The 27,043-nt window shown below is 37.1% G+C and overlaps 1 long non-coding RNA gene across 1 annotated transcript in view; it reads left to right on the top strand.

Moving 5' to 3' along the window:
• LOC141543072 (uncharacterized) overlaps positions 1–27,043 on the top strand; it is a 132,443-nt gene that overhangs the window by 41,057 nt on the left and 64,343 nt on the right. Inside the window, exon 3 of the long non-coding RNA XR_012482321.1 lies at positions 25,227–25,443. This is a non-coding gene — a long non-coding RNA (uncharacterized LOC141543072). The remainder of the gene's footprint in view (positions 1–25,226; positions 25,444–27,043) is intronic.

Raw genomic sequence — 27,043 nt, 5'->3', positions numbered from 1 at the left:
CATGATAAGCAGTTTAGATTGACAATCCAAAGAATCAGTACATCAGTATTTGCATGTATGTAGATGAACATAAAATAGGTTTGCAATTGAATGGGAAGACAATAGGTTGAATTGTCTTTGGAAAATTATTCGGTTCCTTTATTGACATCAAGCTTCTCTTTAAAAAAAAAATCCCAGTCTTTTATTGGTATTCTGACAGTAGTTCTAAAAGGTTGGAAATCATACAATATCATAATTTCTGAAGAATTTGCGTAGAGGTGTACATGGTGAGCAATGTGAATTAACTGTAGCATATTTCTGGGCATGGCTACAACATATTACTAATGAACTTAGTGCAGATGAAGTTACAGAAAAAGATATGGGTCAGGCTAGTCAGTACTAAAAGTGCTCAATTGATATGCATACGATGTCAAGGAAGGCTCCAGTATATGGGGTACATCTTCTAGGGAACCTTTATGGGAGGATCTGAACAAGACTAAACAATGAGAAGTTGTGAAAGTATTGTTCTCTGTGTACCCATCTCTTTTTATCTCAATTTCCTAAATGTAAAATAAGAGTTTAGGATTTTTTGGATGTTGGTCCTTTTGGCCTTTTCTTGGCAGATAGTGGAGTAGTTTGCCATTTCCTTCTCTAGCTCATTTTACAGATCTGGAAACTGAGGCAAAAGAATAAAAATGATTTGCCTAGAGTCACACAGCTAGTAAGTATCTAAGGCCAGATTTGAACTCAGAAACATGAATCTTCCTGACTATAAGCCTGGCACTTTGTCCACTGTGCTATGATCACTAATGTCACTTTAAGTTCTAGAATCTGTGATCTGTTTATCTTTTCCTATAGAATTTAAAGACAGAATCCTACCAACCCATTGTTGAGCTGATCGCAATCTCTCCTCAAATGTCTGACTTTTCCTCTGTTTGTCTATCCACGTGATTCTAGACTTCGTGACCACTCAAATATTTACCCAAAGGTTTGACTACTGTTCAGCTTCCTGTTCACATGCTCTCTTGAATTTGTCATATACTTGATAATGTGATAGGGGGATTACTTCCCTGAAAAGTTAATGGTTTTTTTTTAAATTATTATTGCTCAGTGTGAGGCTCAAAATGACAGTTTCCATAATTATTCCCTCTCTATTTTTTTAAAGAATGAAGGTATCATTAAGACAAAGGAAGAAATTGATTAGTTGTTCTGTTTTTAGCAGAGAGAAAGCTTCAATAGTTGTTCACTCACTATTACATCATGTAACCCAAATTCATCACCCATTTCATCTTTCTATTTAGGTGTAAAGAATAAACACTTACTATGTGCCAGGCACTGTGCTAACGCTGTGTGCTCTTTTTATCATATCATACTGCTTTCTGTGGGTTCATCCTCATTCAACTGCTTTCTTCTATACCTCTTGATACATTTCATTAATTCATATTCCTTCTTTAATGTACAATGTCACTCTACTACCTGTTCCTTTTGATAACGTACTTTTCTGCTGCTATATTCCATCAATGAGCTATATACTAGCAAGTCTCAGCAAAATTTCTGAAGTCTGATTTACTTTCTTACGTTAAGAAAATTAATCTCTTTTTGAAGTCTCTACCTTGAATGGGCAGCAATAGTATGACAAAAAAATCCCACCTATACTCCTAAAACGTTCAGTTTCTTTCCCAGGGCTTCATAATCAAAACCCTTAGCAGTTTTTTCTAGGTTCCTTCTGGTATTATCCTTTTGTTTCATGTGAATCGGCAGAAATAAGCAAAGATCAGGGAGATCTCAAGCTTTTAAAGTCATGTCCTGGGTACATGTCTAATAAAGATAGCACATCTCCTGCTTGTTCATATCGAGGTGACTTTGTTCATCTCCAGCAGAATTGCCAGCTGCTACAACTCTTTCTCCTCTAAACCGTGGTAAATGACAACACTTCCAAAAAAGCTGGTGAATATTCACCATTGTTTCTTAGAACACAAGAAGTTCCTTATTCCTTAGAGGGTCCAATTTTGCCTTCTCTGGGAAGAACTTCCTATCTACAATGGTTCCTCTTCCCTTTCTTCTTTGGGTCCCTTTCTTCTACCTTAAACCTCTCCACGTGTTTAAAATTCTTTGTTGCTTCTTTCAGATTCTTTCCTCATTGAGCAAACACCATCTTGGGGAAGGAGATGGGCAAAAACTTCCTTTTAGTTATCATATCTTGTGATCTGATTCACCCCATAGTAATCGTGAGTGCATTGCACTTAGGAGACGAGATCAATGAGACAACATTCCAGTTAGAAGCTTGGGGATCAATTTGTTCTATAATCTCTGCTCGCCTGGTATACTTCTTGCCCTATGGTAAACAAACCCCATTCTCTTGATCATCTAATTAGTGTCATTTAGAACTACCATTTGCTAAAGTAAAAAAAGTTTTACTTCCTATATTTTCCCATACTCCTATCTCCATCCACCTTATTCTTTCTTACCTCTTAATCTCTATACATACCCCCAAATTCCCATAAGCATCATGGTGGATGTGTACTACCCTCTAGTGGGGATAGAAGGAATTAATTATCAGGTGCACATTCTTGGTGATGATGATTTTTATGCTTATTTGTAAATATATATATGCATATATATATATATATATATATACAATATCAACTCAGATAACATATATGCACACATCTATCCATGTTTTATCAAAGGAGAGCTTTCTTTGACCCTTCTCTCTAACTCTATCCACATCCTCTCTTACTCATGTAGTTATAATACTGCTTTATGCATCTGGCACAGATTGGCTTCAGTTGCATAGTTGTAAATACTCAGAAAATCTAGAGTGAGTGAACAGGAGCCAAAATGGGATAGAAAAAGTCCTGAGTGGCTCTTGGGAGGTCAAAAGTTTTACTTTAGTTTAAAATTTGCTGTAGGGGTATCTAAAGATGAATAGGATGAACCTTGTCTTTGTGGAACTTAATGGTTTAATGGGGAAGAAAAAGTAATTATAACAACGCAATATTAAAAATGTAATAACAGAGGCACAAACTGCTATGAGAAATTATTTCCAGCCGAGGAATTGGGGGGGATTTCAAGGTGGAACTGGCATCTGAGTTGGGCTTTGAAAGGTAGAAAAACTTTGACAAATGAAACTGATGAAAAAGAGAATTCTAGGTATAGATAAGTGGAGAGGGAGAGGGAGAGGCACATTAGGCAAGTCCACTTTGGGTAGAGAACAAAGTTTATCAAGGGAAGGAGTGATAGATAAGATTAGAAAGGATCAAATCATAAAAGGCTTTGAATAAGAATAGTGTTTAAACTATGCATAATATCGGGTATCATTATATATTGGGAAGTTGGTGCAGTTCTATGGACCTCCCAACAAAGCCAAGGAAGCCCAAATCCCTTGAGCTGACTGTTTAAAGTAAAGTCGGAGATAATGGCTAACCCCTTCCTCCCCCTTTCACCCAATAGAGAATGAATGTCAATCAGGTTATCAATTCTTGAGGCATCCTGCCAACATGATTCAGTACTAGTACCTTCACTCTCCAATGAAAGTGATAGGAAAATGGGACAAAAGCTTGGTAAACCTTATTTATTATAGGTCAAGAAGGATCTCATTGAAGTTCATCTTCCCTGATTGTCCCTCATATTGTGAGGGACAATTTCTCCTCAACAAACCTTGCTGTGTTGCCCTTTCTGCCCTTTAACTTGTAATGTGTTTTTTTCTTGTGGTTCTCCATCTCAACCACAGCCTTTAGAAGCGGCAAAACTAGAACTAACAGTCTTGATAGGACTTCTACTCCCCAAACTATACCTTAGTGAATATAATAATCATAATGGGGTGAACCCCATTCATCTAGGATTTCTCCTATATCCCTGACATATAGGATAGGATAGGATATAGAACAAAGACGGGGCAGTAATAAGGATCATTATATATATATATATATGTATATATAGTATGTATATTTATGCATACACACATGTATATGCACATGACTATGACTAGGGGCTTGCATTCAAGCAAGCTCTTCCTCCTAGCATATAAGGGTGATTACTGCCCCCTCCTTGTATTGTATTCTGGGAACTCTCACTCAAGAAGGGAGATCTAATAAGTCACATGTGCAGGACTCATAGTGTCCTCCTCTCCATCTATCTATTTATCTTTCCTTTTGGTTCTTCCCACTTTCCTCCTCTTCCCTCCTTCTCTCTCAAATTTAGTTTGGAAACTTCTTGTCCATTTTTAAGATTCCTCCAAGACCTTATTTCAATATCTCCCTGAAGGGAACCGATGGTAGCTTTCTTCTCTAAACTAGCATCCAGGCATTTACTCAGTCTCCTGAGAATCATGAAATAGCTCGGAGTCTCAGGAGATGAGTTATGGACTTGGAGACAGGAAAACTTGAGTTGAATCCTGTCTTATACTTCTTTAACTAGAGGTGTGACCACAGGCAAATTATTTAAATCTTTGTCAACCTCAATTTCCTTATCTGTATAATGAAATTAATAATAGCACCCACCTCAAGAGATGTTGTAAGGATCAAATGATTGTTTCATCAAATGATTTATATGTAAAATGCCATAAAACCCTATATAAATGGTAACTATTACATCCACATGTGTGGGATATCTGTCCATTTTCCTATCACAATCCCTGTCTTTCCTCCCCCAGGCAATCAAGGATTTTTCCACTAAAAATTAGTGTGAGTCAGACTTCACTTCAAAGCTGAGTTGCAGGATGGGGAGAAGATATGTCAATATTTTATTTTACCATAAGTCGTTTAGTATCCACTGTTCCCAGTGGGGTTGCCCCCATTGCCAGAGGTTGCAGCACAAATGCCAAGGTATGTCCATGGTATATAAGGGTCTAAGACCTCTCTCTGGTTGTTTCCCTCCCTCAGCATCCCCTGCATCAGATCAACCTTATCTATTATGACTTCTAGGGATTAGTCAGGACAATCTCAGTTCTCTGAATCTAGGTCTTTTGGGAACTGGTCTGGAACTATGTTTTTGCAACCGCTATAGAGACAACAAGGCAGATTCTGCTACTTCCTTTCCAGGACTTATTTCAATCTTTTGGAGCACCAGATAGGGTCCTAATTTTGGGATAGTCTTGTTAGTAGAAAATTGATGTAACCTCAGGGAGAAGGGAGTGTAAAACATCCTGTGATAAGGAGAATAAATGACTACAGCTAGTTCCTCAGCCAGCCTGCTCAGATGCAGCCAGATCTATCTCTCCTCCAGGTAGATGCATTGCTCATTTAAATACTTTGCAGTCAGGCTATAGTTTCAAGGCTTCCTCCCTCTTAAATTTTGTCAATCAAAAAATGAATATCTCGAAGGAGAAGAACTAATCTTGTCTCTCTCTCTTGTCTTTCTACCTCTCTCTCCCCAACTGGCATTGTTGAATATGATACTGAATGTGACTGACACTCAATTATATTTAACAGATATTTCCAAGATCTCACTCCCTACCAAAACAAAACAAAATGAACTACAGGGTTGGGGAAGAAGGGAGTGGTTGAATTTCACTGTTAACTGGAGAAGAATTTTGTGGATTTATTAGTGATCTTATCTTTTGAGAATTAGGCCTGGGGACAAATGAAAAATTGTTTTCTACATTACATTTGGACAAGTAAATAGCAGGTTATGTCTTTTAAGCTGGCCAGTGCTCCACAAAATATTTCATTGTTTCATCAGGGATGACCTTGCTGACTTTTTGGGTCAGTGTGTTATTGCAGAAGTAGATAACATTTTTATATTTTCATACCACGAGCGGGGATTTGTCTCCCACATAATGGAAGTTTTAAATCAGTCGCAAAATCATAGCTCATGTTGAAAATGGAAGAAACGTTTCTTACCTCAGTGTTGGGTAACTTTCTTGGGATTCATTTTAAGACCAGATGGATCCTAAATGGATTTGGAATAGATATCCGCCAGACAAGGCTGGGCATTTTTTTGTGTTGTTACTGTACTGTGTGTGTGTGTGTGTGTGTGTGTGTGTGTGTGTGTGTGTGTGTGTGTGTGTGTTGGGGGATAGGGGAGTTATATTTTAGTAAGTTTATGGCTGAGTTATTCTCATGAGCGTATAGTGGTGGGCACTAAGAGATGGGTTTCTCTGAAATCATACTTTGTCTAGTATTACTTTTACAAAATGTGCTAGCAGAGCTAGCGTCTGGTTCTAACCACAAAGGAGAGTAATAATAATATTAACTAATATAATTTTAGCATTTACTACGTACTGGGACTATATGCTTTGTAGTAAACATCTCATTTGGTCGCCAGAACGACCCTGGGATCACTAGCCAGTAAAAATCTCTGGATTTGTTTGCAGGAGTCAGGAATACTCATGTTCCTGAGTTCAAATCTAGTCTAGGGCACTTACTACTCATTTAGCCCTGTTAGCCTCAGTTTCCTCATTTGTAAAATAAGCTGGAGAAGAAAAAAGCAAACCACTCCAATATCTTTGCCAAGGAAACCCCAAATGGGGTCACAAAGTACTAAGCAACAACAATGACAACTTCCTGACCGGAGGCTTTATTCTATCCACTGGTCCACCTAGTTAGTGGCAGAGGGCACTGGGAAATCTGAGATGGAGTAAAGACTTGTGAAAGCACCTCGAACCTTATAAAAGGTTTATTCAGAAGGCAATTCTCACTTTGGACTTAAAAATCCACCAGACCAAGAAAAGTCACAAATGCAGTGAATGGATAATTTACTTTCCACCAGAGGGCATGCTAGCCGTTCTTCCAGTCTTCAAAGAAGATCCTGTCGTTTGTTCACGAATCTGAAGACCTGGAACTCTGTTGTGCAGCACGTGCTGCCCGGAATTCTGGGCTGAGCTGCCTGAGCCCAATAGCTGGAAAGAGTTTTGGTTCATTCACTCAAAAGATATTAGTTGGACCCTGTCTGTGACCACAGCATTGGGCTGAGAGCCAGGAAAGCCTGTGCGAAGAATGAGTCTGAGGAAGGCTTTTTCTGGAGCTTCATTCTTTATAGGATCACAGATTTTAGAGAAGGAAGGGACTTCAGGCGTTAATGGGTCCAACTTTTCATTTTATTGAGACCTAAAAGGAACCCAGAAAGGTGTAACCCCCTTCTCTCTTAGCCCCCCTCCCGATTCTCTACGGGCTCTTAACCTCTGTCCCAGATACTTCCTCCCCCTGGAGATGACTCAGCCCATATGGTCAGTCCCATCCTCCTGTCGGTAAGTCTAGCCGGGAAGCTCCATCTGAGCCAGTGCCTAGGCCAGCGCTGGCTCACTTCTCTCCCGGTTCGGATTCAGACTTGTTATTCCCTAGTCCAACCGCCTTTTCAATCAGTTAGTCAGCACTTATTATGGCAGGCCCTGTGCTAAGTGCTGGGGTTAGGAGGAAAGTGAGAAATAGTCCTCCAAGGAGCTCTCTCTCTAATGGGGGAAACAAAATGCAAGCAATCCGTGCTCACCGGACAGTCAGGATCGCTGGAGGTGATCGGCTGAGGCAAGCTCGGGCACCGAGGAAGATCCGAGAGGCTTCTTGCCCAAGGCTGGCAGGGTTTGGCTGCCTTTAGATGTCTTGTTAGAATGGAAGCTCCTTGAGGGGAGGGATTATTGTTTTTTTGGCTGGTATTTATAATGCTAGCACTCAGCCCGGTGCACTTAATAGGAAGCACTTAATAGACGCATGTTTTATTTCTCTCAACGATCTCTATCATCTTTCATCTTTCATCAATCGTCTCTCAGCTATTGTCTATATTGTCTCTCATCTGTCCCTCACCTATCATTTAGCCCTCTATTATTTTTAAATTTATAATTCTCTTATTTATATTTCTCATCTCTTTTTCTCTTATCTCTCATCTTTCATCTATCTCTCATCAATCTATTATCTATCTCCCTCTCGCCTTTCCTTCCACTCTCTATCTCTATTTGTCTCCCTCTCTCCCCCATCTATCTGTTTCTCTCTATCTGACTCTGTCTCTGTGTCTCTCCTTTTCTCTCTCTTTCCCTCCCTTCCTTTCTCCCTTCCTTTCTCTGACTCTCTCTTTTTCCCTCCTTCCCTCCCCCTTCTCTGTGTCTATCTCCATCTGTCTCTGTCTCTGTCTCTGTCTCTCTCTCTCTCCCTCTCCCTCTCCCTCTCCCTCTCCCTCTCCCTCTCCCTCTCCCACTCCCTCTCTCTCCCTTCCTTCCTTCCCCCCAATCTGGCTGTCTTTCTGTCTTTTTGTCTGGCTGCCCTACCTCTCTTTATCTGTCTCTCTATTTCTGTCTCTGTCTCTATCTCTCCCTCTCTTCTTCCCTCTCCCCCTCTCTGTCTCTGTCTCTCTGTGTCTCTGGTTCTGTTTCTCCCCCCTCCTGCCTATTTATTATGCCTGGAATTTTCCCGATTCATCTCTTCTCATGACTTCCTGACTTCCTTCAGCTAAAATCTTGTCTTCTGTTATTTTCAGTTTAACTTGTATATATCCTGTTTGTTGTTCAGTTGTTTTCAGCCACATTTATCTCTTTGAGACTCCCTTTGGGGTTTTCTTGGTAAAGATATTGGAGAAGTTTGTCATTTCTTTTACCAGCTCATTTCACATATGATGAAACTGAGGCAAACAGGGTTAAGTCACTTGCACAGGGTCACACAGCTGGTCTCTAAGGCCAGATTTGAAATAAAAGAGTCTTCCTGACTTCAGGGTCAGGGCCACCTCGCATTTCTTGTTTGTAGACAGTTGTCTCCCCCTCTGGACTGAGGTCCTTATGAGAAGGAACACTTTCCCCCCTTTCTTTATATCTTCCATGGTTTGCATCATGCTTGACACATCATAGGTGCCTAATACCTTTGACTTGATAATAAATTAGGAATCCAAATCTCTTTCCTGCCAAGTCCTGGGCTATTTCTACTTTGAGAATTTTGGGACCTTCTTTGACTTGATTACAGCATTTTGCCTAAGGTTACCTAGGCAGAAAGTGGCAGAGGCAGAATTTGAATCCAGATCTTCTTGCTCCAAATCTGTTTTTCTTTCTTTATCCTGCTTTTCCTCCCTTTTTCTTTTTTTCTTCCTCTCCTCCTCCTCCTTCTTATTTCTTTTTGTTCTTGTTCTCCTCTTCTTCCTCCTCCTCCTCCCCCTCTTCCTCCTTTTCTTTTTCCTCCTCTTCCTCCTTTTCTTTCTCCTTCTCCTCCTTCTTCTGGCAGAAAACACAACTAGAAAGTGACCCTGTTGTATACAATATAAAGAACCCAAAGACAAGTCAAAGCATCTCAGAAATCACATCAGGTATCAATGAATTTATATTGAACTTTAAAGTTTGCAAAGCATTTGACACATATTCTCATGTGTCAAGCCTAGGGAAAAGTTGCTATTATTTCCTCATTTTTCAGATGAGAAAATTTAGCCAGAGAGAGGATAGAGCCCTCGCCCATGGTGCTACCTCCCCTACACCACCTAGATGTTCATGTGATAGTCACTCCTCAGCTTTCTTAAGTTGGAGATGTAGTTGCCACCAAAACAGAATCCTAGAGCTTGAAGAAACCTAGGGAGATTACTTTGGCCTTTCTACTCAATCAGGCAAACTGCCCCAAACACTATTTGGAATCACAGAAACACAGAACTTTAGTTCTGAAGGACCTCTGTTAGCAGACACAAAAATGCACAGTATCTGTGAGGATGTTAGATCTATCTGTATATTCACTTCTATGGATGTAAATAAATATGCACACTTTACCTGTCCATAGAGGTGGTGACTGGCTCTAGGTCAATATTTTTCCTTGGGAACAAAAAGTCCCATCTCAAATGTCAGTAACCCAACTTAGGAATTACGTTTGAGATTTTTCTTTTTGATCTACCCAGGGAGTTTATAGAATTGTTTATTTTCTTGTAGAATGTAATGCCAAATTCCCAAAGTAGAAATAGCCTAGGACTTGGCAGGAAAGAGATTTGGATTCCTAATTTATTTCCTAGTTCTACTGTCAGAATTTGTGTGTGTGTGTGTGTGTGTGTGTGTGTGTGTGTGTAGTCCTTGGCTTTCATGGTGGCTTAAATTTTTTCCCCAGTGAAACCAGGTAAGTAATCTTATTTTAATCAATGATCAAGTCAGAAGGTGAAAGGAAGTACAGCTAGGAACTTTCTAAAACTTCTCAGAATTAAGACAGGACTCAGGAAAAGTTGTTCTGTTTTTCATATCTAGCAAAGTTGTACTTTCTGTCCTTCATATATGATGGTGTGTTGCCATAGGAACGAAACATTCTGTTCTTTGCGTCAAATCATCCACTTCTGTCTACAAGCTGGGGAAGAGAAGACAAGATTGATTAGACTGAAAAAGGGTGACCAAAGGTGATTCGGTAAATTAAAAGGAGGAAGAAAAAGTCAACTTACAAGACAAATTGCTTGAAACTAGTAAATCTTGTCAGAAAAAAATCCCAGAGGTGCCTGAGGAAATGATGTACGGTACATGAATCATTGGAGGAATGAGAGGGAGATATATCTCTACATATACATATATAATATTTACAGCATACATATAATATATTCGGCATACACATATACAGATAGATATACATACAGATAGATAAACCTGATACATAGTAAGTGCTTAATAAAGACTTCTTATTAGTACTAGTATGCATTTATATAATAATCATACCTAGCAAGTACATAATACAAAGGTTTACAAAACGCTTTATCCATATTTTCTCATTTGAGCCCTACAATGACAAATTTAGATATATATACAGATAGATATGGATAGGTACATATATATATATATAGAGAGAGACATATAGACATACACATACATATATACACATATAAAAAGATAGAAGTAGATACATACACAGACACATAGACATATATACATACATAGACATATATACATATAAAAAACATCAAACCATTAGGATCCTTGTCTTATTTCAGGACTCAGTTCAGGTATCACTTCCTTCAGGGCTGCAGATTAAAATTATATTTTACCTAGCTATGAAAGTATATTATGTCTCTTATCTTTCCTTCCCTCCCTCCCTCCATCTTCCTCTCCTCCCTCTCCCTCTCTTTCTCTCCCTCTCTCTTTCTCTCTTTCTCTTTCTCTCCCTCTGTCTCTGTCTCTGTCTCTCCCTTTCTCTCTCTCTCTCTCTGTGTCTCTCTTTCACACTATCTTCACCTCCACCAAGTAGAATATGTGTGCTTTGAAGGTAGCAATTATTTTTCATTATGTTTTTGTATTTTCTACACGTAGTATACAGTGCCTTGAATATATTGTTCAGTCATTTTAATTGTGTCTGACTCTTTGTGACTCTATTTGGGGTTTTCGTGGCAAAAATACTGCCAATTCCTTCTTTGTCTCATATTAGAGAGGAAGAACCGAGCCAGTCAGGGTCAGGTGACTTACCCAGGATGATACAGCTAGTAAGCGTACGAGGGCAGATTTGAACTATGGTCTCTCTGAATTCAGAGCCAGCACTCTATTCACAGCGCACCCTGGCTGCCTCATTTAGACATTTTTAGGTCATAGGATCATACATTTTAAGTTGGGCCATCAGAGGTCATGTAGCCCAAACCCCTAATTGTGCAGATGATGAAAATGAGATCCAAAGATACTATGACTTTCTCGTGGTCACACAGTTCTAAGTGGCAGAGCTCTTTGAACTCAGTACTTTTTCTACTGTGCCTTCCTATTAGTGTTCCATATTCCTGTCGATGGGCTGGGACCAAATGATAAATTTATCACCCAAATTTATCATTTATTAAATCTGAATTAGCCCACATTCCCTACATATCCACAAATATCACAGTATTCTACCTCCATGATATCTCTGCATCCATCTCCTCTCTTCTTTTCTAGTTCAGGATCTTGTCATCTTTGATCTGGATTATTCCAATAGCCTCCTCATTGTTCTCCCTACCTGAAGTCTCTCTGTAATCCAAGCCTTTCTACTCATATTTGCCCAAGTAGTTTTTCTGAAACACAGACAGGTCTGACCATGTCACTCCCCCCATTTAGTAAATTTCATTGGCTCCCTATTGCCTCTAGGATCAATTACAAACTCTTCTTGGTATTTAAACATCTTTACAACTTGGTCCCAACTTATCTTTCCAGCCATATTATGCAATAATCTCCTTCATGTACTTACTGTTTAGGCAAATTGGCTTTCTTACTGTTTTTTAATATTATTTTAATTTTAAAATTAATTTTAGACTTAAATACAAAAAGACAAAAATAATTTTCATGTACAGAGCACAAAACAAAAAGAGAATTCAATATAAAACCATGAATCTCCAATTCATGTTTTCACTACTGTTTTTTGAAAAAACTGTACTACTACACATTATCTTCAAAGCTATCCTGCTTTTCTGTGCTTCCTTCTGAGTTTTCTGTCATTCTCCAATGTGCACTTTTAATTTTTCTCCCTTTCTCCCTATCCCATACTAGAGAAGGCTATCATTAGATACAAATATGCACATGTATGTAAAGCCATAGTATACATACTTTTATTTATCAGTTTTTTCCTCTGGACATGGATAGGTCCTCCTTCTTCCTTCATAGGTCCTTTGTCATTGATTTGAATATTTATAATACTGACAATAACCTAGTTGTTCTTTGAATAATATTGCTATTACTGTATAAGGATATGTAGAAGGATTTCAGAGGAAAGGGAGATCAGTGTGTGTTGGAGTAGCAAAGTTATGTAGAAGAAGTGGGACCAAGATTGAATCTTGAAAGACGGTAGGATTTGAATTGATGGAAGACGACTCTAGGGAGATGAAGTTTTTCAGTGCTCAGCGTCTTCTGCTTCTGGTTGTTAAGAAACACTTTAGAGACATTGTTAATGTTGAAAAAAATAATTTTTTAGACTGTAGAATAGCAGAGCTTATATAACATATGTATCTATTCTCAATGTCTTGTTCAGAGGCTTGTAGTAGTCACATGATAAATGTTTTCTGAATTTAATTAAGTTGCATTTTTTTATTCTTGGTTATACCCAATTATTGTGGATGGTTGCTATGAAACCAATAAATTCTGTCTCTTGGATTATTTACTTTGAGGAAGATCCCCATTCAGAACAACAAATCCATATTTATCCTCCATTCTCCTTTAAACAAGAAAATCACGTATTTTTCAGTCCAACTAATGCCTCTTCCTTGAAGATTACTGTACATTTACTCTGAATGCATCTTATATGTACTAGTAATTTCTATATCGTCTCTTCCATTAGAATACAAGCTCCTTGCAGTCAGGGACTGTTTCTGTCTTTCTTTTTTAGTCCCAATACTTAGCATAAACCTGGTACATAGTAAGTGCTTAATAAATACTTCTTATTAGTACTAGTATGCATTTATATAATAACCATACCTAGCAAGTACATAATACAAAGGTTTACAAAACGCTTTATCCATATTTTCTCATTTGAGCCCTACAATGACAATTGGGCAATAGGTGCTATCATCATCCCCATTTTACAGATAAGGAAACTGAGGTAGACAGCGATTAAGTGACTTACCCAGGTTTACACAATTAGTAAGTGTTGGAGGCTAGATTTGAATTCAGGTCTTACTGACCCTGGGTATCACTTTATCCACTATGTAACTCAGATTTCTCAGAGAAAGCCTCAAGGTTTGCCAAGTTTGACTCGCACAATAATAGACTGTGAAATAGGTGCTATCATTTGTCTGAGGTAGAATGGTCTTGCTGATTCAAAGTCCAGTGCTCTACCCACCACGTCACACTGCCTGTGCAAGTAAAATATGTGAGTATCCATTTGGGTATTATTTAGACACTAGGTCATGGTACGCTGTTCCTGCATTAGATATTAGCATAAATGATTTTTTATCTCCTCAGTTATCATTTCGGATGCATTTCTAACCCTTTCTTGTTTGTAACTTGGAATTAGGGTTAGATGTCTCTAAGTAATAGGTACCAATTTTCTTCTTGTGATTCCTATTCTCTTCCCCTAAAGTCCTTGGCCATCTCTAAAAGAATAGAATACTATAATTTCAGAGTTTAAAAAGGCCATTTTATAGAGGGGAAAAATGGGGGCCACAGGGAAGGATTAGGATAAATGGGTAGAAATATGACTTGCTTTAAGTCATACAACTAGAAGGAACAGAGACAGGATTTTACCTAGTTCTTTTGACCAAATTCAGCGTTCTCTTCAGCACTGTACAGTGCTGTACATTTTCTCCCAACCTACTTACAAAAAACACCCTGAGAGCTAAACCTGGCTCTTGACAGTTGAGGCTGCTGCTTGCCCTCAATCATCAGTCCTGGAGGTCAACCTGACCCAGGGCAGCCTAGGAAGGGAGGGGAGGAGAAAAAGACAATCAGGGAGGCTGAGAGAGGGAGGGCCAGCTAGCCTGCCTGTAATCTATTCATCTATTGCACAACATCCAAGAAGTCCATTGGGAACATTGGATAGGGAAAACAAAGTAGTTCATGGTAGAAAGAGAATGGGGGGGGGGGAGGGAAAGAATGAATGAGAAAGTGAGAGAAAAACAAAGATTGTTGCCTAGGATGATTAAACCTGACTCACAGTAATTATTTTTTCCCTAAAATATTATTGTTGGGATGAGACTATCTAATGGAAACAAGCCAGTGACCTTTAGAAGAAGGTGACTAAGAACAAAATAAATGAATTTGTTTGGTTATTTGTTATTTTTTGACAATAGGTCATAGTAACTTGCAGATATTCATGTACTCACCATAATAACTACAAATAAATTGGTATGACAGTAAACAATGTCCATGGAAGTCCTTATTTATTGTTTCTTGAATTAGTGGCATAAACTAAGAGACAGACTTGGGTTCTGGGCCAGGCTTTGTCTCTTAATTAGCTGTGTTGATCTAAGGCAAATAATTCAACCTCTTGGGGCTCAGTTTCTTCATCAGCACAATGAGAGGTTTGGTTTCGATGATTTTAAATATTTATTCCAGCTCTAAAATTGTATATAATTGTATATAAATAAGACTTAATGGTATTATCAGGACTGCCTCTTTTGCATTTTCAGACTGTTTACTGTACTGTGATGTGTTGAAATAGTGTTTAAGTGTTCTTTAAAATTTATTCAGTCCATAAAGAAAAAAAAGAAAAAGAAAAAGGAAGATGTAACAGAATGCATTTTTATAGAATTTCATATCACTGCCAGGTAAAATACTTTAAAAGCATTCTTTCACTTGTCCTTACAGCAATATTGAAAGGGAATTTTAGTCTACAAATGAGGATGCTGAACTAAAGAGAGGTTATTTGAATTTATAGGTCATAGAGTTAGATCTGGGATGGGCCTTAGAAAGTACTTAGCTCAACCTATTGATTTTACAGGTATGGAAATTAAGACCCAGAGAATATGAGGAAAGTCAAGCATACTAATATATTATTTTTTTTTACAAACACATGCAAAAATAGTTTTCAACACTCACCTTTTTAAAACCTTGTGTTCCAAATTTTTCTTTCTCCCCATCCCCCTCCCCAAGACAGTACACAATCCAATATAGGTTGAACATGTGCGATTTTTCTAAAAATATTTCCATATTCTTCATGCTGCACAAAAAATAATCAGATCAAAAAGAAAGGGAAAAAAAAACAAGCAAATAAACAACAACAACAAAAGATGAAAATACTATGCTTTAATCCACATTCAGTCACAATAGTTCTCTCTGGATGAGGATGCTTTTTCCATCACAAGTTTATTGGAATTGCCTTGAATCACTTTATTGTTGGAAAGAATTAAGTCCATCACAGTTAATTGTCATATAATCCTGTAGTTATCATGTACAATGTTCTCTTGATTCTGCTCACTTCACTTTGCATCAGTTCATGTAAATCTTTCCGGGCTTTTTTGAAACCAGTCTGTTCATCATTTTTTTACAGGACAATAATATTCCATTACAATTAATATACTATTGGTAGAACTATAAATTAATTGGTCCAATAATTGTGGAAAACAAATAGGAACTATTCAAGAAAAATTACTGAAGTAGTTCATACCCTTTGACCCAGTAATCTCATTACTGACCATATGAAAAGTGTATGTACATGGATTTGTGCATACACATGAAAACATATTGATTATGTATATATATATATATATACATATATATGTAAAACATATATATATATGTATATACACAAACATTTTTGTTTTTCAATTCTGACTCTTTGTGACTTATTTAGAGTTTTCGTGGCAAAGATGCTGGAGTGATTTGCAATGTCTTTCTCCAGTGCATTTTAAGATGAAACAATTAAGCCACACAGAGGCTAAGTGATTTGCCCAAAATCACATAGCCAGTAAGTGTCTGAGGCCAGATTTGAAGACAGGAAGAGGAATATTCCTGACTTTAGGGGGACAGTTTATCCACTGTGCCACCTAGTGTCCCATATGCTCTGTGTGTGCATACACACATATACACACATACACACACACACACACACACATATATATATATATATACATATAAAGGTATAAAATATGCATGATATGTATATATAGGCACACATATATAAAAGGCACACATATAAAGGTATACACATATGCCAAAATATTGATGACTGAACTTTCTGTAGTAGACTCCCCAAAAGAGGAAATAAACTAGTTGCTTATTGTTTGGGAAATGGCAAAACAAATGGCAGCTTATGAATATATTGGAATATTATATTGTAAGAAATGATGAAACAAGAAATTCTGAGAAACTTGGGAAGATTTGCATTTTACACATGTATACTTGCCTTCTCAATGGAGGTAGAATGGGGAGGGAGCAAGGGAGAAAATTTGGAACTCAAAGTTTTAAAAAGGAATGCTGAAAATTGGTTTCACATTTAACTGGAAAAAAATAAAATTCTAAATAAATAAAAACACATTAAAAGAGAAAAAAAATACTATTTCTAGTTTTTACTTGTAGTTGAGTAGGAAGTAGTTATGCCTTTGTTATTTCTGCAGTAGGAAATGCCTTCTTCCTTTGACTCCAAAAACATTTATGAGTCTTTTCTTCCAAAATTGAAGAGCATGTTAAGACCTTCTTTGAATGGAGTCTAAGTGTAGAAAGTTCTAGCCTTGTAATATAGTATTCCTAGGATTACAAACATTTTGACTTTTGAAAATGGCCAATCACCTTTTTATTGACCTAGGATTATCATTATTAACATTTTGCAACCACAATAACTTGCTACTTCAGATGCTATAATTAGCTGTTTGATGGGTTAAATTATGTTATTTACTTAAATAAATTAGTTTTAGGCACTTTAGGAATTATAGCAAGTTTTACAGACTCAATGTGAATGACATACCAAATTTGTATAGGTTATGAAGGTAGAAATTATATTATTTATTTGACAATTGATTAGATATAGGGGGGTGAGGAAGAAGTCAGGAGTCAAGAATGACACCTAGCTTTTTACCCTCAGTAAATGGAGAGATGGTGGAGCTGTTGAGGAAGCTAAGAAGAGGAGACGGTGTTTGGGGAAAGATAATGTGTTATTTTGGATATAAGCTTAATATGCCTATTGGATATTCAGTTTGGGATGTCAAGAGGCAAATGGAGATGTGAGACTGGAAATCAGGATAGAGGTTAGGCCTAGACATATAAATTCTGAAAATCATTTACAGAGATGATAACTGAATCAATGGGAAATGATGGGATCTCTAAACAAAATACTATAGCAGTAAAAGAAAAGAGAGCCCAGAACAGTTATGGGTAAAAACCCTTGGTTAGCATGAGTGGTCTAGATGCAGATCCAAAAAGGGAAACCAAGAAGTGGTTTGACAGATAGAAGGAGAAGCAGAAGAGAGCAGTGTCATGGAAAATAAAGAGAATATTATAGAGAAGAAAAATGATAAATGGAGTTGGTTTAAAAGCAGGCTGATTTCAGAAAAGCCTGGAAAGAGCTACATGAACTGATGCAAAACCAGGAGAACATTGTACAAAATTATGTGATGATCAACTGTGATAGATTTGGCTCTTCTCAACAATGTGTGATTCAAAGCAATTCTAACAGACTTGGAATGAAAAATGCCATTCATAACTAGGGAGAGATCTATGGACACTGAATATGGATAAAAGCATACTATTTTCATCTTTTGGTTTGTTTCTCATGTTTTTTCCTCCCTTTGCTCTTTCTTGTACAACATGACAAATGTGGAAATAAGTTTAAAAGGATCACACATGTTTAACCAATATCAGATTGCTTGCTAATTTGGGGAAGGGAGATGTAAGGGAATGAGAGAAAAAATTTAGAACACAAAGTCCTAACAAAAATGAATATTAAAAACTATCTTTACATGTATTTTGAAAAAATACTATTAAAATAAAAAAGAGGACTGGAGAAAATTGTTTATACATTTAACTAGGGAAAAATAAAATACAAAATAAATAAAAACACATTAAAAAAGAAATAAATACTATTTCTAGTTTTAACTTCTAGTTAATTTGGCCATTAAATCTTTGGGAACTAATTTTGGAGAGAACGCTTTCAATTGAATACTGAGGTCAGAAGACAGACTGCAGAGACTTAATAAGAAGAAAGGAAGTGGAAGCACTAATTGTAGACAGCCTTCTCAAGAAGTTTAGTTATAAATAGCAGAGTCACGGGACAATAGCTAGCAAAAAATTCAAGTGAGAGTTTTTGAGGATTGAGCAAATGTGTAGGTAGGAAGGAAATAGAGAGAAACTAAAGATTGGTGAAAGAAAGATTATAGAAGACGCAATCTGCTAGAGAAGACAGGATGGAATGAAATCAATTGTACCTTGGCAAGATGAAGAAACACCTCTTCATGTAAGGCAGGAATGACAGGAGGATGTCAAAAGTAATGCAATATGAAAAAAAGAAGAGGGAGATTTTGGTGAATGGTCTTAATTTTTTCAGTGACCTGTATGCTTATTTCTTTTTCTAAATAAAAGCTTTTTATTTTCAAAATATATGCAAAATTAGTTTTCAACACTCACCCTTGCAAAACTTTTTGTTCTAAATTTTTCTCCCTACCTTCCCCTCAAGTCCTCCCCTAGACAACAAGTAATCCAATGTGTTAAACATGTACAATTCTTCTATACATATTTCCATATTTATCATGCTGCACAAGAAAAATCAGATCAAAAAGGAGAAAAAAGAGGGAAAAAACAAAAAACAAGCAAATAACAAATATATGAAAATATTATGTTGTGATCCACATTCAGTTTCCACAGTCCTTTTCAGAATGCAGATGGCTCTCTCTATCATAAGTCTTTTGGAATTGGCCTTATTCATCTCATTGTTGAAAAGAGCCACATCCATTAGAGTTGATCATTGCATAATCTTGTTGTTGCTATGTACAATGATCTCCTGGTTCTGCTGGTTTCACTCAGCATCAGTTCATGTAAGTCTCTCCAGGCCTTTCTGAAATCATCCTATTGGTCATTTCTTACAGAACAATAATATTGCATAATATTCATATGCTATAATTTATTCAGCCATTCCCCAAATGATGGGCGTCTACTCATTTTCCAGTTCTTTGCCACTACAAAAAGGGCTGCTACAAACATTTTGAACATGTAGGTAATAACCTCAATTTTTTTCAGTAAAATATGAGGCAAAGTTTTCTGCTGACAGGACTGGGGGAAAAAGATGCTATAGAAAAGTTGAGTAAGGATGAAAAAGCTTGGAAAAACTGCTCTGGTTAATGGGATAGTGAATGTAATTAGTAAGCAGAGATCATGTAACAGATCAAAATCTCACTATAAATGTAGTGAGTTCAATCAGTATACTTTTGTGATTTTTCTCCAGCATTGTTCAGCAGCATATGAATTAAGGGAATGGATGCTGGGAATAATCCAAGGCTGGGGTTTGTCAAGGAAAGAGCTTAAATAGGAAAGAGGAGCAAAGAGATCAAGAAAAGAGTTGTACTGATTCATCTGGGATCAGGTTTGAAGAAGAGAAAAGAGTGTACTCAATTTAGGATGATAACCTGGAAAAAGAGTTGAAAGATGGAGGGATTGGAGTTTGTGATGAGATTGAAGAACAGAATTTGAAGATGCAAGGCAAAAGGAGAAGTAAAGTGACAATAGATTATGATAACATAAGGGACTTTCAGAGTTCCTGAACATAGATGTGGAAGACTTGTGGCTAATGGATGTCAAGATCAAGGGTAAGGTTGTCTCTGAGTGCAGTTTTGGTAAGGGAGTAATAAATTATGGGAAATGAGTAAGTTGAGGAATTGGGAGGTTAAGGAATATCAATATGTCTTTTGTGGTCTCCTAGTATGACAACAGGAGTTGAGAAAAAAGGATAAATTATGAACCAGTTGCAAAAATTTTTTTTTCCTGAAGAAGGAAGAAGTTTCCTGGAGGTTGGCAGACAATGGCTACCAGAATCTTGTTTGGGTAATAAATGTGGATTGAATAAATAAATCTTAAAGGAAGAGAAGTTACTAAATGACACAAGTAGAGGAAAACCTGGAAGTGGCAAGTGAGGAACATGGAGTGCCTCTGTCATGACTACTGAATTGAAGTTTATAACTGAAAGTACAACCAGTGTTAGAAAGGACATCTGAGGAGCTGAGTCAGCAGGAAGGAGTCAAATCTTAATGAGGGTAGGAAGAAAGAGAGAGACCTTTAAAATGAAAGCTCATTTGTTATCTTTGGAGCAACCATTCAAGAGAGCACAGAGCATGAATGAGTAAGTTTAAAAAAATTTTTTTAAACATTTTTTTCCTGGTTATGCATGTACATTCACTTTTTAATGCACTTTTCTTTATGAATCATGTTGAGAGAGAAAAATCAGAACAAATGGGAAAAATCACAGGAGAGAAAAAAAAAACACGGAAAAAAGAAGTGAACATAACATGCGTTAATTTACATAATCTCTATAGTCCTCTTTTTGGATGCAGATGACATTTTCTGTCCAAAATTTATTGATATTGTGACTTACAGGTGCTGGGGCTGGGCTGACAATAACAGAATTAGTCAGGGGAAGATAGAGAGCAAGGTTGGACAATGGCAACTAGGAGCGCAGAATCCCTGGAATAGAGAAGATTTGGTAGTGGAAGTATGTTAATCATTGAGGAATGGGTTGAGGAAGGTTATTATTAACTACTGGGATTTGGCTTCTAGTGGAGCTGTAGGTGGCCAGACAGGGTACCTAGAGTGTGATGGAATGGTTGCTCAGGGAGGCAGGCTCAGGCAGGGCAACCCCTGTGAAGCTGTAGATGGCTAAATATGGCCTGGAGCATGATAGAAGAAATCAAGTATGATAAAACATATTAAAATTAAAGTACATATAAATTAATTTTTTCTTTGATGATTGAAACATCCCTTGAAAATCTTTTGATGTGCTATAAAATTTATTATTAACATCAAGGTACTGGAAAGGGCAGAAGTTCTGATTAACATATCTGGTTGACAGATAAATCAACTTTTGTTTTACTTTTATAGTGGACGAGTGGTAAACTAAGCATGAATGTTCCTTCTGAATTATATAAAGCAAGATGCCTATTCACCCAGATATGCTAGATGAAAGTCATTTTTAAACATAAAAAATGTGTAGATGGGTCTGATAGACTGCTGGTGTTTGAAACCCACATGAAACACAGTCACAGGAAATTCCCTGCCTCTATAAACTCCATCTTTGAATCAGAGGAATAGTTCATGTGCTCGATAGGGCAGAACATTTGAGAGTAGAATGTAGATGTCAGTTAGCCAAGGAGTTCATGGCAGAACAAGACTGGGCAGAATGAGAAACAAATGCAGGATGCTAGTAACAAAGCCACCTCATATTCATTTGTTCATTCTATTGGAATTTATTGGATGGCAACACATTGTGGGTACAGTGTTTGAGGGAATAAAGTTTTCTCTTCATTTATTCTGGCACTAATCTGTATTCATCTCCTAGTGAAGTTCTGTGGATTTAATTTGTTTGGGTAAATGGATATAATTTTCCCCCACTTCTTCCCCAAGGGAGAACAAGACTAGCAGTAACTCCTAGCTGTTGTTACACGTTAAGGAAACAAACTATTTTGTGCATAAAATGTTGAGTCTGCCTTGATTTTAATTATCAGATACCCAATTGATAGTTAGATTTCTAAGGTAGAAAAGCATTTTGAGTTAATGGGAGGTAACATGATGATGAGATTGTGTGTGAGACCCAATGCTGAGCTCATTCTAAATCATGTGAAAAGCTCCTAAGCAAGTTTTAAGAAATCTCTACTGGAGAGCAGAGGTTTCATTGTTACACCATGCTACATTATGTAGTTGATGGTGGGTGTTCCTTTATAAGAGACAGAAAAAGAAAGTTGTTTCTCTCCAAATGCTGGGGTTCTTTGCCAGTGGGAGGTTTTTTTTAGCCTTCTCTAACATTTCCAGGAAATAGGAAAAAAATGTTGATGTATTCCATTATTAGATGGAAAACTGAATCATGGGTTGCTATTTTAGGATTGGATTATAAAATAAAGGATCTGAATAAGATGGCTCCAGCCCTGATTCCTCTGATTTGGTTCCTGCTTATTGTCTCTGGTATGCAATCATCAGTCAGGTTTTCTAAAGAATGTGGACAAAGCTTTTTCTATTCAAATTTAATGATAAAGCAATTGGATTATCTATGAGTGGAATAAGGAACAAGACACTACAATTTATTGGCATCTTCCTAAAATGCATACAAAATTTAATTTTATCTTTAGGGACACCTGCAAAACATACATAATTTAGAAATAGAATAGAGGGTTTATACAGTCTCTTGAAATGTGATCTCAGGAATAGAATGGAAGGTAAGCACTTATTAAGTTGGTTGTTTGTGTCTTTTATTCTGGAAGGGGACCAATTGACATCACTACATTGGGGTCAAGTTACAATATGTCTGACTATGGCTGATCAGACTAACACAAGTTTAGATTGCTCTAGCACAAATTGGGCACAAATAATCCAAATGAACATTTGGGGTGCAGATGTTTCTTATTAAGTAAAGCCTAGATACTGATAACAGGATTTCAGGAAATGTGGAATTGAAAGCATTTGTTTTTTGCTGTTTCTTATTTCACCATTCCTCATATTTGATTGCTTATTAACCACATTTAAGCTTTTGCCACTTTTTTTTTCTGATTTCAACTAAAATCTTCCCTTGAGTCTGGATCCTGAAAATCTGGAATAAGGTGTGTGTGTGTGTGTGTGTGTGTGTGTGTGTGTGTGTGTGTGGTGTGTGTTCAGGGGTTCCTCCAATATGTCAGAATAGAGAAATTAAACAGCACACTTTTCAGTCTACTTTACAACCAGTTTTTCCTGGTACAACTTTTTACCATAAAAGAAGGCCAGTGATTTTGGGACTACTTGGCTATGGAGTTTTGGTTAAAAAAGTCTTATTGGCTTTGTGTTTTTATATTTAATATATTATCATTTTAAAGCTTCAGATTAATAGGCCATAATTTTTTTTTGGTTCAAGGGTTAAAAAACTTTTATGAGATATATGCTAGAAGATTGAAAAAGGTTTGAGGTCAAAGTGGACAAGTCAGACCACAGTGTTGTGATAAGCAGAAATGTTTACTAGAAGAGAAAGTATACTATGTGATAATGTAACATATAATTAGGAATACAGCATATAAGAATTGTTGGATTCTGTGGTAATCTGACCTTTGTAGAGTAAGATTTGAGGCTTTGCAAAGGAGATAAGATGAGAATTTGAAGAGGAAAGCACTAAGAATTATCTTAAGACTCAAGTAACACATAAGATGCTACAACACATTGGATGTTCTGGAATAGATAGAAGTGGCATGAGGTGGAGATGGATGGGAGTTCTATATTCAAGAAATAAAATTTTATCTTAAATCAAAAGGAACATCTGTTGATAAAATAATTTGATTTTTGGTTTGGTAGATATGGTCACTATACAGTAATGGAGACTATGAGGAAAAAGTAAAATGCAGAGAGAAATCACAGATGTATTTCCTAGGAACAATGTAAAGAATGGAATCACACTGTGTCCTTCGATGGGTCAGTAGGTTAGTAGCATAAAAGTAGTGTGCCCTTCTTCTGACTAGCTTTTCCTCCTCCTCTACTTCTTACTCAAACTTGCTTGTTTTAGGCTCTGACCATGGTGCTGATCCACATTGAGGTAAATTGTGTCTGATCTCAAAAACCCAACTACCTAGAATGACAATAGTTGCCAAAAACTAGACATCCTTACAACTTCAAATTATGAGATGCAAGGTTGTGCCCTTTCTCCTTCTTATTGTCCAAATAAGCAATGGCTTGTGGCTTCCATACTGCTAGTTCTCTGAATTTTAGTCCAGAGCATAAGTTCTTAGGAGACTGGCTGAATCTTGTAGTCTATAGCTGTGGAGTTTCTAGCTAGAGATTGAGCTGGAACATACAGGAGGAGATGATGAATGAGAATGAGAAACAAATGCAGGATGATAGTAACAAAGCTACCTCATATTCATTTGTTCATTCTATTGGAATTCATTGGATGGCAGCACATTGTGGGTACAGTCTTTGAGGGAATAAAGTTTTCTCTTTATTTATTCTGGCACTAATCTATAGACATCTCCTAGTGAAGTCCTGTGGATTTAATTTGTTTGGGTAAATGGATATAATTTCCCCCCCATTTCTTCCCCAAGGGAGAAAAAGACTAGCAGTAACTCATAGCTGTTGTTACACAACGCTAAGGAAACAAATTATTATTATTATTACTGTTCTCCTGCTTTAGGCCTTTGAAAGGTCAAGAGTAAATTATAGAGACTGTGGCCCAAAGGCATCGGAAAACTGACCCAAAAGTGAGCTTTTCTCTTTGGTTTTCTTCTTAGGATACAAAAGCAAGTGTAGTAGTATTCCTGGACAATAGGAGCTACAGAACTTTGTGGGCCAATGAGGTAAATCCACTTTGCATGTGAAGGGAAAGAATTTTTTGAATCATCTGTAGCAAACTAAAGAAGAAAGAGCACCTGCTTTCATTTTACTTGGGTAAATAAGCCCCTGGGAGGTAAGTGTACAGGAATACACCCCCAAGGAACTGAGTAGACCCAGAGTGAGTAGCTCTCCTCTAGAGAAAGACAGATCTCATGACACTTTATTCCAAGGCACAGAAGACACTACCTTCTAGAGTCCAGCTCTAGATTCATGAATGTTACTCAGGATATGTTGGAACTAGTTCTAGAATTCATATTGCAAGAAACTCTGTGTGGCAAGTTGGTAAGAGAGGTGGTAGAGGAATTGATGATGGTAATGGGAATTGAGGTGCTGGAGAAGGCTTTTAAGAGTCTCATGCTCAGCAAGGAGATAAAATCAGTGAATATATAAAGAAATTATTCAGATTATTCATTGGAAGGTCAAATACTGAAGCTGATGTTTAAATATTTTGGTCACATAGTGAGAAGATGGAACTCAGTGGAAAAAACTCGATGTTGGGAAAGATTAAAGGCAAAAAGAACAGCAGGGGATGAAATGGATTAGAAGTATCATGGAAACATTGAATGTGACCTTGGAAAGACTTTGAAAGAGTGAAGGATACGATGGGTTGAACGTGTTATGGTTCATGGGCCATGAAAAGCTGAACAACATGATTGAACAACAACAAAAGTACAAAGGCAAGAATTGGTTTATTTGTCTGGCCTATTCCTGAGAGATAGTGGAGTTTAGTTCTATAGTAAGTGCAAATTCTAAATGAACATATAGAATAGTGATATACATTTACTATTTTATCTGTATGGCAGATATCATAGAGCTACACTTTGGCCATTACCAATCACAAAATTTCACCAACAAAATTATTTTGTAGCAAGTAGTTCTGCACTCCAACTTAATTCTAGGATACAAAAAGAAAGACTACATGATAACTTGTTTTACCAGCCTCACTCTGCAACATCACCAAGAACTTATATTGCAACATGTTGCTGCCCTTTCGAATACTGCCTATGGTCATCATTTAATACACTCAGGACTGATTGAACTCTGCAGAAACATGCCCAAGAAAATGTGTGAGAACCACAACTTTGTTTTTTTAAGTAATGACTTTTTATTTTCAAAATATATACAAATATATTTTCAACATTCACCCTTACAAAAGCTTTGTTCCAAATTTTTTTCCCTTCCTTACCCTCACCCTCTACCCTAGGCAGCAAGTAATCCAATATATGTTAAACAGGTACATTTCTTCTATACCTATTTCTATGTTTATCATGCTGTACAAGAAAAATCAGATCAAAAAGGAAAAAATGAGAAAGGAAAAAAGCAAGCAAATGACAAAGAGGTGAAAATACTTTGGTAGCAGAGCCATTTTCCAATATGAAGGTGGATACTATGTACTATAATTTAATTCTCTTTTTCTAAGGAATTTTAGAGTTTCTTTACAGAAAAAATCACATTGATCCTCATGTCAGCTGTTATCTTCATGATACCTCTTAAGAAGTGCTGAAATGGACTTTATCTTTCAGATGAGAAAAATAACTTCACTGATTTCTTTAGGAGCACACATGAAGCCAGTGATAGAATAAAAGCTTTCTTCAAGGCCAAAACCTTCTCTGTCATTATCTAGAGATCTAAGTAAGGATTGCAGAGCAATACTATTATTCAAAGGATTTATTCAAGAGTAGGAACCCACAAGATCAAATGATCTTAAGTTTGCTGCAGACTTAATATATTATGTAAATGTTTATGATAGTGATAACAATGACCCTTGGGTTTTTTTTTTTTTATCATTGAAGTCCTCTTCATTCCAAAATCCTTCTAATCCTATACTTTCTAGTCCATCCCAGGCTACTCTTGCCCCACCGGTCTTAAGTCACAGGAAGCCAGAAGCAAGTAGCAGTTGCTTACAAAGAGCAAAAGAATAAAAAAAAGTATTGCAAAAAACACATCCAAAAGCTATACTTTTTTCAGAGACCAGTTCTGACAGCTAAGAAGGTTGGCATCTCAGCTGGCATATGCTATTACCTTTGTCCTGCCATCTCATGCCCCATCAATCCTCTGGCACCATCCTTGATGCCAGGTTTGTCTTATCCTCTGCCCAACCCATTGTGGGTGGTACCTCAACATGTTCTGTATTGGTATGGGGCTGGTATAGGGCCAGTTTTTTAAAATAATTTTTTGTTGTTGTTGTTAGAGACAAAAGCATTAACAGTTGCCTTGGGAATGGTGCCACAGTTTCCCTTCTCTCCTCCTCCTCCTCTTTGGCCTGTTCCTCTGTCC

This window comes from Sminthopsis crassicaudata, chromosome 5 (genome assembly GCF_048593235.1).
Source record: "Sminthopsis crassicaudata isolate SCR6 chromosome 5, ASM4859323v1, whole genome shotgun sequence".
NCBI classification, from domain to species: Eukaryota; Metazoa; Chordata; class Mammalia; order Dasyuromorphia; family Dasyuridae; genus Sminthopsis; species Sminthopsis crassicaudata.
This window is presented reverse-complemented; position numbering and strand designations above follow the sequence as displayed.